We start from the raw sequence: 14,809 nt of genomic DNA, 5'->3' as shown, positions 1-14,809 counted from the left end.
AGCCAAAAAGTTAAATCCATGATCATAACTCAACATTTTGGGCAAATTCTGTTTTATCAGCTTGACATACCAATGAAGAGACAAGCATTCACTGCGTATTAGACTCTGATGCCCACTATTGCAGTATCAATGCCTGCAAATGTCCTTGACAAAGGTCACTAGATATATCAGCTAAATAAATATCGAGACAGATAAGGACTCCTATACTGTGAATAGCATTCCTCGACACCCTGGGGTAAAACCAAGGCAGGGGCTGGGGGATGGTGTCTGTACTGCTGGGGGGCCTTCTCATAACTACAGACAACAGGTGACTCATAAATGCCAGGTCCCGGGGACAGAAGCAAGGTTGGCACATGCCATAGAAATTATCAGGACACTGCCATTTATAAATGTGACCCTTCACAACCGCTTCACTCCCAACTTTTAGGATTTTGTGTCCACTACTTTATAACCTACCTGTGGTGAAGGACGGAGATTTACAGTGTGTGTAAAGTTTGGACACACCTGCTCATTCTTTATTATTACTATTTTCCACAAAGAGGTCAAAACTATGAAATTACACAAATGGAAGTATGGGATTTCATTTTCCCCTTAAGAGAAGTTCAAAAAAGTTTCAACGTAAATATGCTTGAAATCTCTGAGCGACATTCATATTGATTCCACGGCTTTCATGAGTTGACTATTTATCATGTAGTAAACTAGGGCCTCTTTAAGAGCCTCTTCAATAATGTTTATGCATGGGACTGCTCTTAATATGCCCCTCTAGGCTGCTTGACATTGTAATTTGAAATGTTGAGTCAGAGCGTGGTTGATGGATTTCACTCAAATCAATACAAAAACCTCCAAAACTCATCTGCAGGGGGATTGGTATGCTTGTTTTTTTATGATCAAAACAACAATTATAAGGACAGTTAAACTCTGTTCCAAAACCCAGTGAGCTACCTAGAAAGCATTTTAAAGCACCATATGAACACTGGAACGCAAAAGCAAAAAGCAAAAGGTAAGATACCTCGGTTTGTCCAAATTGTAAGGCATTATTGCATGTGTGCTTTGTGGAGAAGGCACTCCCAAATAGAATTGCAACAAGCTCAGTGAAAAAAAAAAAAAAAAATCCATCCAACAGAGAATGTTTGACTACATACTGTGTATTTTTTCATTCAATATAGAAAAGTCTTAACTAAAATAGTCAAATTAAATATTAGGCAAAATGTTCAGTCTCAGTCACCAATAGTGTTGGGTGAAATCTGATTACAAAGTAATTAGTTACTATAATCGAAATACTTTTTAGTCAAAAAGTATAGTGTATTGCATTTTAAATTCCAATCAAATTACAAATGAATGACTTTCAGTTAGATTAATTTTAAGTACATTACTTGGGTTCCACATATTTTTCAATAATATTGTTAGTTTAGAATACATTTAAAACATGAATTATGTTTATACGCACGTCTTTTTGCGTTTCTGTGACAGCTAAAAGGCATGTGTAGACATTATAATATAGACATTATTTTGAATTTTAATATTTTTGAAACTGTAAAAATATAAGTAAAAATGTTAAAAGTAAAGTACCTAGTAACGTTATTACTTTTTCGAAGTATTCAGTAAAGTAATCTCGTTACAATTTTGGAGAGGTAATTAGTAGGGCTGTCAATCAATTACAATTTGTAATCGAATTAATTAAATGACATGCTGATTAATTAGCATACATCATTATTTGCTGAGATAGGTCCCCATATAAAGATAATTCATATAAATTATGATTAATAATTTAAATATTTATAAATATAATACGTGGGCCTATAATAAAATATAGTACATATTTAAATTCAGTTTGAAATAAGTTGCATTACTGAGGCAGATGAATAAGCATTGACTAGACAATACAAGAAGTGGCTCAATATAACTCAATATAATTTGTTTTACTCTCATATCATTTAACAAGCCAACAGTTTACAGCAATCTGTTTTACATTGAGTTTGTCAATGTGTCCAGTTCTCACAGTATGTGTTCTTGGATACTGCATACAAACAGAATCCTGAGACGTGATTTTCAAAGTTTCCACTATATTTAACTTGACAAATCATCCTAAAAATGTCCTAGGAACGTCTGCACTATTTTTAATTGTTGCTCTATGTACATGTGCGTGCCTCAGATGGACATGTTTGGAGCATCTCGTTGGTATTCAGCATCATAAACGCTGCATTTTTAGGTTGTTGTGTCAAGTAAATTATTGTAGAAATTTAAAAATCGCATCTCAAGCTTTAAGTATTCTGTTGTGTTTCGCCCACCTGTTGTGCTTCCTCCTAAGTGAGCGGTTCTTATTCTGTTGCTGCGTTGCTTGTGAGGTTTGTTGAGGCACGCCGCCACCTATTGACCTAGCTCGTAAAAACAGATGAACTTCAAGCTTGAATTGCTTAAATTTACGTATGCTTCAGGGGACATGATCAATTGCATTAACGCGTTATTTTTTTATATAATTAATTTCATTAAATTAACGAATTAAATAGACCTAGTAATTAGTAATCTGTAATAGACTAACTTACCCAAAATTGATCACCAACTTTCAATGAATGAAAAAAAAAAAGTGAATGGTGCCTGAGGTTGTCAGTCACATTTTGCCTTATGTCTCTCTTTGTGTTCCCTGGAACTAAAAATTAATTCAGGTTTGGAATAACATAAAGAGGAGTACATAACAGCACTTTCTTTTTGGATGACCTCTCCCTTTAAGAAAGTAGCGGCTTATGTAGACAGTATGTTTTTGGAACAGAGCAAAAGAGTTCCATTTTGTGGAACTTGAGTTGCGTATGAACGCTATGGGACACTGTCTGAGTATCACATGGTCTGAAGCCCTTATACAATAACGCCAATTTATTGGCTGATGGCGCTTAAGGCACGTCCCCTATGGAGCTACGTCATGCGCCATTGAGTCAGATTTTCTGTTCTTCAGAAAACAACTGTCCAAGCCCATGTTTGTTTCTAGTGACTCACGTCGAAGCGAGGATTATTTACTCCCTTCTGAGTGGCAAACACATAAGGACGTCATTGACACAGCATAAATTTCAGAGCAATTTCAATGTGGTTTTCCAAACATTAAAAGGGACCAATGAGGACAATGGTGCTTCGTTGAGGCTCGCAATTTTTCACCACGAGGCATTATCCCCACTTGTTTCAGTTCTAAGGCCTTCAGATTTGGAGCTCTGTGTGCTGGAGCCATTTGGGATTTCGGCCTTGTGTCTGAGAAGGTAGGAGTGCGAACGGACACCGGAATCCTCCTCATGTTTGCAAAACTCCCGTTGGACATGCTCTTAGGCCTAGCTCGGTGGCCATTTTTGACGAACAAAGTGTGCGAGAGCCACGTGCCTCATGAAAGGCGTTGTGAATGGCGTCGCCGTTAAAAAATGCTGTATGTGAGAATTTGTCTGTAAGGAAACAAAATGGGCCCCTTTGTCCCTATTGTCTTTTTTTGATGTTCTGGGAGAATGTACATGCATAAGACAATGGAGGAGCGGTCTCAGCCTCTCTCTCTTTCTCCCCTCCCTATATGAAGAGCTGCTCACGGCATGGACTGGTGAGCCCAGCCGCAGAACGATTTTATCAGGTAATGCAAGGTACTTTATTTCGTTTTTTCTTTCACCCATTTTGTGGATCACGCAGGCATTCTGGCGAGAGAAGAGACGCGCACTGCTTTCTCTGCTCGATTTTTCGATGCTGGCATGGATGTCGCTCTTTTCAGACAGCCGTTGGATCTACACACAATGGTTTTGCAGCCTAACTAAGTGCATCATAAAGGAGTGCCTTTTTTGAGTTCACTGGCTCCATTTGGACTTCCCTTTATTTCCCCCCTTGGCTCGCACTGGGGGACGAGTTGGTGATGCTATTGTTTGCAAGGGTGATAGTGTAGCAAATTAGCTTAAAAGGGAATTATTTATAATTAATTATAACTGGTTATAGTTAATAATAAATATTTAGATTAGATCTTAGAATTAACTGTAGCAGAATCGATATTACAATTACTTGATCTGTCCGTCCAGCGAGCAGACAATATAATTATTTATCAATTCTAGGAAAATTACTTTCCTGGCCAAGGAACAATAGCCTTCCTACTTATACAGTGCTAGCAGTAGTTTAGCATGTAGCAAGGAGCAACATTCAGTGACTTTGAATTGTGAGCGGAACACAGAGACAATCAATTGTGAATATAAAGGATTTAATAAATGAAACTATAACTAACATACAAACAAATTAAGCAAAACATACATATATAGAATGAAGGAAAGTAAGGAAAAGAGAGAGAGAGAGAAAGAATGGCAGTATTTCAAGGGTTTTAAAACTCTCAGTTAACCACAACCTAAATGAGAATCATCAGAGGCACAATACACCTTAAAAGGGGTTCAAACTTAAACGCGCATCTAATCAGTTGTAAATGGTTACTTGCATTGGTTTGTTGCTGAATAAGAGTCTTGATGCGGTAGACGAGGTTCTCGATGATTTCTTTAGGAGTGAGTTGAAGAAGTCCACAGGAAATCCACAAAGTTACTTGAAGGTAAACACTGCCAGAAGGTTAAACTCAAGAGAGAGTTTTGGAGTGGGTTGGTCTCAAGAAGAAGAGTTTTGAGCGATAATTTCTTTGTGCTCTGGAGTTTTGATAGTTCATTGCCGCACCCATTTTGTGGGTGGAGTGGCCAATCAGAGGCATGCATTTTGAGCGGGAGAAACATCCTTTGTCTCCGTTTATGGCCCATTCGCATTTTATTGCTGATCTGGACCGCTAGTGCAGCTTTTAATTCAAAACATAGTAAGAATTGTTCGATGCATTTCACGATCACATGGTGTACATTATTGTGTGAGAAATAAAGGGAAGATCATTTTGATACCAAGAAGGTAACCTCCAGACGATATTAAAGCAGAGAAACACTCATACACTTGAATATAGGCATTTAACGTCTAACTAATACAAGTAAAGGGTTTTAACTAAGTTAATATGATAGGGGAATATACATATAACACATGCATATAGCAGATACATTTATAACTGCTTACTATGGCCTAAAATAGAGAAAATGTCTTTAGGTGTGTGTGTGACGTGTATTGGAATTACTGGAGACAGACAACTGCTCTGGTGCCTGGCACGGGGGGGGAGTCACCCTCCTCTCTGTGGAATGTGTTTGAAGCTTGATGGAGACACTTCAGAGGAGGCCTGTTTTAGCATCCTTTTGATAGTGATAAAGACCATCTGCAATTTAGCACCCATATAAATGTAAACGTGGAGACCAGGTCAGTAATTTATATGCAAATGTCAAAAGGCTAAAAGGTTTTTTTTTCAAACAAAGTTTTTTTCAAACAAAGTGTAATTAGCCATCACTGATCTTACACAGACGTTACAATAGACAACAAACTTTGTGCCTCCTTCTACGAATCGAGGTTCGCAAACACTCCCCCAACCTGTATCACGTACAGAAATGAGCACTTGGGTTTCAGCACACCAATTTAGCTCAGTTTCCCCTGTAAGTTGTGCTGCCGAACGATTGTTGAATATTTTCAGCTTGAGTTTTGCCTCAGGGCACATGTAATATAACTCAATGTACAATAAAAATAGGTCTACACATGAGCCTGATGGGCTTGCTGTGTAACGAAGGGTGAGCCCTGATTCAGTGAATGAAATTGTACTGTATAAACATATCCGTTTTCCCCCTTTTTGCATTTCGTTCAGTATCGAGAAGAGTTTGCAAATGTACATGCCTCGAAATCCCGACATCCAGAATATAGTTCAGTTTCCCCCTGCAGCTTGCCCTAGGGAGCGAACATTGTGAGGTTGCATCCTGAATTCAGCCTCTGTCTCCATGACCAAGGATCTCGAGGCATGTGTAACAGAATTTGATGATCAACAAGCACAAGTGTACACAAAACGTCATGGTTACTTGTGTAACCTCCGCTCCCTGATGGAGGGAACAAGACGTTGTGTCAATGTAGTGACACTAGGGGTCACTCTTGGGAGCCCAAGACACCTCTGGTCTTTGATAAAAGGCCAATGAAAATTGGCGAGTGGTATTTGCATGCCACTCCCCCGGACATGCAGGTATAAAAGGAGCTGGTATGCAACCACTCATTCAGGTTTTATGCTGAGGAGCCGATATAAGGTCCGGCCATTTCAGCGGGTAGTTCAGCATTGTGGCAGGAGGGACACAAAGTCTCATTCCCTCCATCAGGGAACAGAGGTTACACAAGTAACCATGACGTTCCCTATCTGTCACTCACTCGACGTTGTGTCGATGTAGTGACACTAGGGGTCCCTATACGAAATGCCACAACTGGCTGAACGGTGTCACGTGAACTGGCGGTGTGTGGTGGGCAGACTACTGTGTGCCTCATAGCCAGCACACCAGGTCGACACGTAACCTCCCCCAACATAGTTATGAGTATCGAACGGCCCTTTTTGGGGACAAGTCGACTACCCAAAAGATAGAGACAGGCTTAACCTAGTCGTGGCCTCTTTTCCCCTTCTTTTTTCCACTCCCTAAAAAAGAAGGGGGATTATCCGACTGGGCCGCCAGGTCTAGTTGGGGGGTGTCCCTCCCAAGGGGAAGACACAGCGGAGACCATACCTCGCCCAAAGAGAGGGGGGGATATTTAAGTGGAAGAATACATCACATGGTCATTCCAACAATGTGGAGAGTCTTCAAGGTAGATCCTGCCCAATGGGGGAGGAGTTACTACAAACATGGAGACTGGGGCAGAGGGGCCCTGCCCAAGGAAGACACAGTTTGCCAACAGGGAAACGAACTAGCGGAAGATATATATCGCATGGGGTTAGCCTTACAGGGAACCACCACATGCGGAGCACCTACCCCAGAACAGGACTCTTAATTAGCACATGTACTGGGCTGGCAGCGAGTCTCTCTGAAAACTCGACTGCCACAGGGCTTGGAGGAAGTCAACCAGGGAACAAAGTTTGTGAACACTACTGGGAATTAATGGCGCACATATTCAGCTCCAAAGGAGGTGGAAGGCGCTATGTGCAAGTGATACACCTGGCCAGCTATCCAGGGCTTATCCGCTTGTGTTGCGTGCCACTACCTGGGACGAAACCGGTTCCACCCGGAGGTTGTAGAACCTTGCAAAGGTGTTGGGTGTTGCCCAGCCCGCTGCTCTGAAAATGTCTGTTAGAGAGGCATCTCTGGCCAGGGCCCAGGAAGCCGCTACACCTCTGGTAGAATGGGCTCGTAGCCCTACCGGGGGTGGCATGTTCTGGGCAAGATATGCCATAGTTATGGCATCAATGAGCCAGTGGGTGATCCTCTGCTTGGAGACAGTGCTTCCTTTCCACTGTGCCCCAAAGCAGACAAAGAGCTGCTCTGAGATTCTAAAGCTCTGCGTGCGATCCAAATAGATGCATTAAGTGTGCACCGAACACAGCAATGACAGGGCTGGGTCTGCCTCCTCCTGGGGCAGCACTTGCAGGTTCACCATCTGGTCCCTAAAAGGGGTGGTGGGAACCTTGGGCACATAGCCCGGTCGGGGTCTCAGGATCACGTAAGAGTAACCCAGACCGAACTCCAGGCACGTTTCGCTGACAGAGAACGCTTGCAGGTCACCTACCCTCTTGATGGAAGTGAGTGCAGTAAGGAAAGCAGTCTTCAAGGAGAGTGCCTTAAGCTCGGCTGACTGCAAAGGCTCAAAGGGGGCTCTCTGTAGACCCTGAAGAACTACGGAGAGATCCCATGAGGGAACGAGGCACGGTCTGGAGGGAATCAGCCTCCTGGTGCCTCTTAGGAACCTGATGATCAGGTCGTGCTTCCCTAAGGACTTACCGTCAACTGTGTCATGATGTGCTGCTATGGCGGCAACGTACACCTTCAAGGTGGAAGGGAACAGCCTCCCTTCCAGCCTCTCCTGCAGGAAGGAAAGCACTGATCTGACTGCGCATCTCTGGGGGTCTTCGCGTCGGGAAGAACACCACTTAGCGAACAGAGGCCACTTAAAGGCATATATAGTGATCGTATATACCACCGCGAGTGGTAGACCACTTAGGTCTTCCGTGTCCTGTTCAGGGGCCAGACATGGAGATTCCAGAGGTCTGTGCGCGGGTGCCAGAGGGTGCCCCATTCCTGAGAAAGAAGGTCCTTCCTCAGGGGAATTCGCCAGGGGGGAGCTGTCGCGAGGAGCATGAGGTATGAGAACTACATCTGGGTGGGCCAGTAGCATGCTACCAGGATGACCTGCTCCTCGTCCTCCCTGACCTTGCACAGGGTCTGTGCAAGCAGGCTCACTGGGGGTAACGTATACTTGCGTAGGCCAGGGGGCCAGCTGTGTGCCAGCGCGTCTATGCCGAGGGGAGCCTCGGTGAGGGCATACCAGAGCGGGCAGTGGGAGGATTCTTAGGAGGCGAACAGGTCCACCTGTGCCCATCCGAATCGACTCCAAATCAGCTGGACCACCTGAGGGTGGAGTCTCCACTCTCCCCTGAGGGTAAACTGCCTTGACAGCGCATCTGCTGTAGTGTTGAGGTTGCCCAGAATGTGAGTGGCTCGCAGCGACTTGAAGTGCTGTTGACTCCAGAGGAGGAGACGGCGGGCGAGTTGTGACATACAACAAGAGCGCAGACTACCTTGGTGATTGACATATGCTACCATTGCTGTGCTGTCTGTCCGAACTAACACGTGCTTGCCCTGGATCAACGGCCGGAACCTCCGCAGGGTGAGCAGAATTGCCAACAACTCAAGGCAGTTGATGTGCCAGTGCAGTCGTGGGCCCGTCCAGAGGCCGGCGGCTGTGTGCCCGTCGCAAACAGTGCCCCAGCCCGTTTTGGAGGCATCTGTCATGACCATGACGTGCCTGGAGACCAGTTCTAGAGGAACACCTGCTTGTAGAAACGAGAGGTTGGTCCAAGGGCTGAAAAGACAGACCGACATGATGGCCACGCGATGTGTTCCGTGGCACCATGCCCATCTCGGGACTCGAGTCTGGAGCCAGTGCTGAAGCTGCCTCATATGCATTAACCCGAGCGGGGTGGCCACCGCCGTGGATGCCATATGCCCCAGGAAAAAGTTTCAGTGGAACCGCTGTTCCCTGTTTGAACGCCTTCAAACAGGCCAGCACCGACTGGCGCGCTCGTTCATAAGGCGTGCCATCAAGGAGACTGAGTCCAACTCCAATCCGAGAAAAGAGATGCTCTGAACTGGGAGGAGCTTGCTCTTTTCCCAGTTGACCCGAAGCCCTAGTCGGCTGAGGTGTGAGAGCACCAGGTCCCTGTGTGCGCACAACATGTCTCGTGAGTGAGCTAGGATTAGCCAGTCATCGAGATAGTTGAGAATGCGAATGCCCACCTCCCTTAACGGGGCAAGGGCGGCCTCTGCGATCTTCATAAAGATGCGAGGAGACAGGGACAGGCAGAAAGGGAGGACTTTGTACTGATACGCCTGATTCTCGAACGCGAACCGCAGGAAGGGTCTGTGTCGAGGAAGGATCGAGACGTGGAAGTACGCATCCTTCAGGTCTACCGCCGCGAACCAATCTTGATGCCGGACGCTCGCCAGAATGCGTTTTTGCGCCAGCATCTTGAACGGGAGTCTGTGTAAAGCCCGGTTCAGTACTCGCAGGTCCAAGTTTGGCCGCAACCCACCGCCTTTTTTCGGTACGATGAAGTAGGGGCTGTAAAACCCTTTCTTCATCTTGGCTGGAGGGACAGGTTCTATTGCGTCCTTCCATAGGAGGGTAGCAATCTCCGCGCGCAGGGTGGCAGCATTTTCGCCCTTGACCAAGGTGAAGTGAATACCGCTGAACCTGGGCAGGCACCTGGTGAACTGAATCGTGTAGCCGAGTCGGACGGTCCGGATCAGCCATCGCGACGGATTGGAAAGTGTGAGCCACGTGTCCAAATTCCGCACGAGGGGGACCAAGGGGACAACGTCGTCGGACATACTGGCAGGTGGGGCCTCGCGCCGGGGTGGAGCGCGAGGTGCCACAGCACGTCGTGGCCATGCTGAGTCTAGGGACATCGAAGCACTTAAATGGCTCCTTGTGACCACCCCCGGAACAGCCTGAGACGGGGGAGGAAGAGGCCTGTTCTTGTAACCCGTGGAGACTGCCACATCGGGGGCGGCTGTGTGCCACAGCTGGGCACTCAGGGGTGGAAAGGCCACCGCTGGAGCGCCAATCCTGCAAGAAAAAGCCCGTGGACGGTAGTCGTGGTGACAACCGTACACACCGGGTATGTGACCCAGAGAGGAAGGAAGCCGCTCTTTTGCTGAACTGTTGGGTACCACAGCCACTTGGGCGTGAGGCGAAATCAAACAAAAAGGCAACAAAAGATTTTCCACCCGGCCCTCCACCAGGGGATGGAGTGGTCTTCTTACCAGCTCCACGTGAGTGGGTTCCCTTGTCCCAATTTTCGTTCCAAGAAAATTTAAGATAGCAGTTATTAACTGCTTATCAAGAAACCACAGACTGATCCTGAAGAGTTGGCTAATTATAGACCGATCTCAAATCTCCCATTTATGTCAAAAATACTAGAAAAGATAGTGTCCTCCCAACTATGTTTATTTTTACAAATAAATGGTATATATGAAGAAATTCAATCAGGATTTAGGCACCATCATAGTACATTGACTGCACTTATCATCTGATCGCAGCTGCATTTCATTTCTAGTGCTTTTAAATCTTAGTACTGTCTTCGACACCATATATCACAAAACTCTCTTGGATAGGCTTGAGAATTATGTTGGCACTTGTGGACAGGCATTAGCTTAGTTTAGGTCCTATTTCTCCAACCGCTACCACTTTGTCTGTGTAAATGAGGAATTGTCAGATCAAACTAAAGTTAAGTATGGAGTGCCACAGGGATCAGTTTTAGGGCCACTACTTTTCACCTTATATATGCTTCCCCTGGGAGACATTATCAGGAACCGTGGAATTAGTTTTCACTGTTATGCTGACGATACCCAACTTTATATTTCCTCGAAATTTCACAATTTTCCAAGTTAGCAGAGTGTATCAATAATATCAAAGACTGGATGGCTAAAATTTTCTTTCTACTCAATTCCAACAAAAGAGAGGTACTAATTTTTGGACCAAAAACCTCTAAAAATAAGATGCTAAAATATAATTTGACTCGTGATGGATGTACTGTCACGTCGTCTTCTACAGCGAAGAACTTGTTGTTATATAACAAGGTGTTATATTTGATAGCAATCTGTCCTTTGAAAACCACATTTCCAATGTTTGTAGAACAGCATTCTTCCATCTCAGACATATTGCTAAGATATGACACATGCTCTCTGTTTCTAATGCCAAAAAGACTAGATTATTGTAATGCATTACTGGGAGGATATCCTGCAGGTTCCATAAATTAACATCAGTTAGTTCTTGTTTTGATTATTGGGGGTCACTTCAGTCTACTACAATGGACTTCACAGATGATGAACTGTTGCCAGCACCAACCGTTAGACATGAGATACTTCAATGGACCCTGCCTGAAATTTGGTTTTAAGATGGACTAAACCGGAAATTAATCTTCCACAAGCTTACAGTCGAACTGCAGTGCACCTTACTGATCTCTGCCTGCATCAGCTTGGTCAAAGGGTGGACTACACTCTTAAAAATGAAATACGTAGATAATAAATTAATTACAGCCTTCATCAGCCAAATAACAATAGACAATGCATCTATTTGCACTTCCGCAGTTAATTAAGAATGTAAATTAATTACTCTTACAGATAATACAACATCTTTTTTTTAAAACACTGGCCCCTAAAAATTACTTAGTTTACTAATTTTAAATCTTGACTTGTACTACACATAAATAACTAATATTGGCATTATATTTATGCTGTACCCCACAGTGAGCATGTAAAAAAGTCACCCTGAAGTGTGTATACAGTAGGGACACTCATGGAATTAAACATCTGCCCTGGCATGTTAAACGGAGAAGAATGTAGGGAGAATTGCCTTTATTATATCCAGGCATGTATAAAAGTCGCCCTGAAGTGTGTATACAATATTTTTTTTTTCTCCCCAATTTGACACACCCAATTCCTAATGCACTCTAGGTCCTCGTGGTGGCATAGTGATGTAGTGTGTGGAGGCTCACGCTATTCTCCGTGGCTTCCATGTATAACTCACCACGTGACCTACCGAGAGCTAGAACCACATTATAGCGACCACGAAGCAGTTAACCCAATGTGACTCTACCCACCCTAGCAACCGGGCCAAATGGTTGCTTAGGAAGCCTGACTGGAGTCACTCAGCATGCCCTAGATTCGAACTTGTGACTCCAGGTGTGGTAGTCAGCATCTTTACAGGCCCCCCCCATAAAGCTGCTTTAAAAATGATGTACGTTGTGAAAAGCGATATACAAATAAATATGACTTGACATGACTTGAATACAGGCAAAACATTATTTTCTCTCATTCAATAGGCCACAGTAGTGAAGGCACAGGGGTCTCCTTCCGCTGTGCTGCTGATTGTAGAACAGTCGCCAAAAGTAAACCAAGAGCACCATCTAGTGTTTACACATAGCACTACAGGAGAGAGCCATGCATTAATTCCTCTGTCTGCCCGTCTAGCTGCTTGGCAGCAGTTGCAAAATGTTTCGAAATGGGTAATTCAAACGATAGAGCCATTTGAGCAATCTAGGGCTGCGAGTGAATATAGACAAGAGCTTACTGTTGCCAAGGCAACAGACTATGTTTCTAGGTATGGCGCTAGACTCGTGGCCGATGCAGGAGTGCCTGTCTCCAGCTTGTGTTCTGTCATTACGCTAGTATCTAGCGATGTGCAGAATGGGACGTGTTCTCCCTGCAAGAACATTTCACAGGCTTTTAGGACTCATGATCACAGTGTCCGCTGTCATACTCATGGGCTTGTTGCGTGCAAGACCTTTTTCAGTGCTGGATGAACTCCACAAAGGGACTTCAACCACTGAGGTTTGTCCTTTCAGAGTGACGTGTGGGTGTTTACAGGCTCTGTTGCCATGGAAATGGTCCTGCTTTCTGATATCGGGCATTCCGTTGGGACAGGTGTGTCGTCGCTAAGTGGTAACGACAGACGCTTCCTCCGTGGCTTGGAACGCTGTATACGGCAGCAGCTGTATTGACACATACACTGTCTGGAGATGTTCACGGTGCTGCTCATGCCATGCTGAGACTGGCACATCGCATCCTTCTGTGATTCTGACAAGATTCTGACTATGAGCCATACATTTTCCAGGATGGTTGAATTTAGGGGCAGATCTCCTGTCCAGACAGGGTCTGATACCCAGAGAATGGACATCACACTGTCCCCTCTGTTTTTCTCTCTAGCCCCTGGCACCGCTGGGCATCGATGTGCATTTATGGAAGTTATGGGTGTGGCCCCTCAACGGGGCGCTCTTTTAAATGATGGTTTATCCCCCATTGTGGTTGATTTTATTCTAAATGCCAGAGCTCCATTAACAAGGAGGCTATATACGTTTAATTGGCTTATTTTGCTTCTTGGTGTACAGCCCGAAGTGAAAATCCAGTTCAATGCCCTGTCGGTATGGAATTTTTGCAGGAGCGTTTTGGGGCTGGGGTTAACATGCGCTTATCAGTGCAGTCTCTGTTGGTAGACATTCTCTTGTCTCTCATTTTATGCACGGGGCACACAGGCTTAGACCTTTTCGTCCTGTCTGCGTCCTTTTATGGGATTTATCTGTTGTGTTAGAGGCATTCTTGAGTGCCTCGTTCGAGCCCTTGACAACAGTTATTGTTACATTTTGGACTCTTAAAACGGCCCTGATAGTGGCATTGGAATTTTTTTTTTGAGAGTTGTAATTTACATGCCCTGTCAATCAGTCCCTTGTGGATTAATTTTGTGCCAGGGTGTTCAAAGGTTGTGTTAAGACCCCATTTGGTCATGGTTATTTCTACGTCATTTCGCTCACAGACCATTAATTTACAGTCCTTCTCTCCTTTCCCATTTGAGTCGGAGGAGCATGAAAGGTTACAAATGCTTTGACCAATTTGGGTGCTGACTGTACATTGACCGTACTAGCCAATGGTGTAAGTCAGAGCAATTGTATGTGTGCTTTGGTGGCCGCAACAGAGGTGTTTCGGTGTCCAAGCAAAGACTGTCTCATTGGCTCGTTTCGAGTGCTTATGAAGTTCTACCTTCGGTTTACCTTCACTTTCAGGTATTTGAGCCCATTATATGAGGAGCATGGCATCCTCATAGGTTTTGGCTAGAGGTGCATCCTTGGAGGACATTTGTATGGTGGCAAGGTGGTCCTCTCCGCATACATTTGTTAGATTTTATAATCTGGGTTTTGACTCCTGCTTCCCAAATTCTCTCCGCTGTATGCTTGCCACACAGGCTTAGAAAGTTGGCAGCTACTGTTTGTATGACGTGAATGTATATCGTTCCCATTGCATTCATATGCAGCTCGAGTTCCACGAAAGGGAACGTCTCGGTTATGTACATAACCTTGGTTCCCTGAGGGGAACAAGACGCTGAGTTGCTGGCCATACTCTATAGCAACTTCATAGGCTCGTGCCTTCTGCAGAAAATCTGACTCGATGGCGTGAAAGCGAGCGCCTTTATGGAGCCCGTGACGTAGCTCCCTAAGGGTTGTCGCTTAAGCACCATCGGCCAATAAATTGGCGTGATTGTATAAGGGTTTCAGACCCTGTGACACTTAGATGATGTCCCATAGTGTTCATACGCAGTGTCTCATTCCCCTCAGGGAACAAATGTTACGTACGTAAAAAAGACATTTTTATCTATTCTAGAGAAGAAGAAACCTTAAAATGCTTCCACCCTCTTTGGAAATCTTTCCAGAAATACAAAATATGACTCA

General features: G+C 44.7%; 1 protein-coding gene across 1 annotated transcript in view; it reads right to left on the bottom strand.

The window, feature by feature from the left end:
* The window catches only part of LOC127413804 (collagen alpha-1(XIX) chain-like), a 154,188-nt gene that overhangs the window by 87,058 nt on the left and 52,321 nt on the right, over window positions 1-14,809 (bottom strand). The window lies entirely within an intron of this gene.

The sequence above is a fragment of the Myxocyprinus asiaticus genome, chromosome 23 (genome assembly GCF_019703515.2).
Source record: "Myxocyprinus asiaticus isolate MX2 ecotype Aquarium Trade chromosome 23, UBuf_Myxa_2, whole genome shotgun sequence".
Lineage (NCBI taxonomy): Eukaryota > Metazoa > Chordata > Actinopteri > Cypriniformes > Catostomidae > Myxocyprinus > Myxocyprinus asiaticus.
This window is presented reverse-complemented; position numbering and strand designations above follow the sequence as displayed.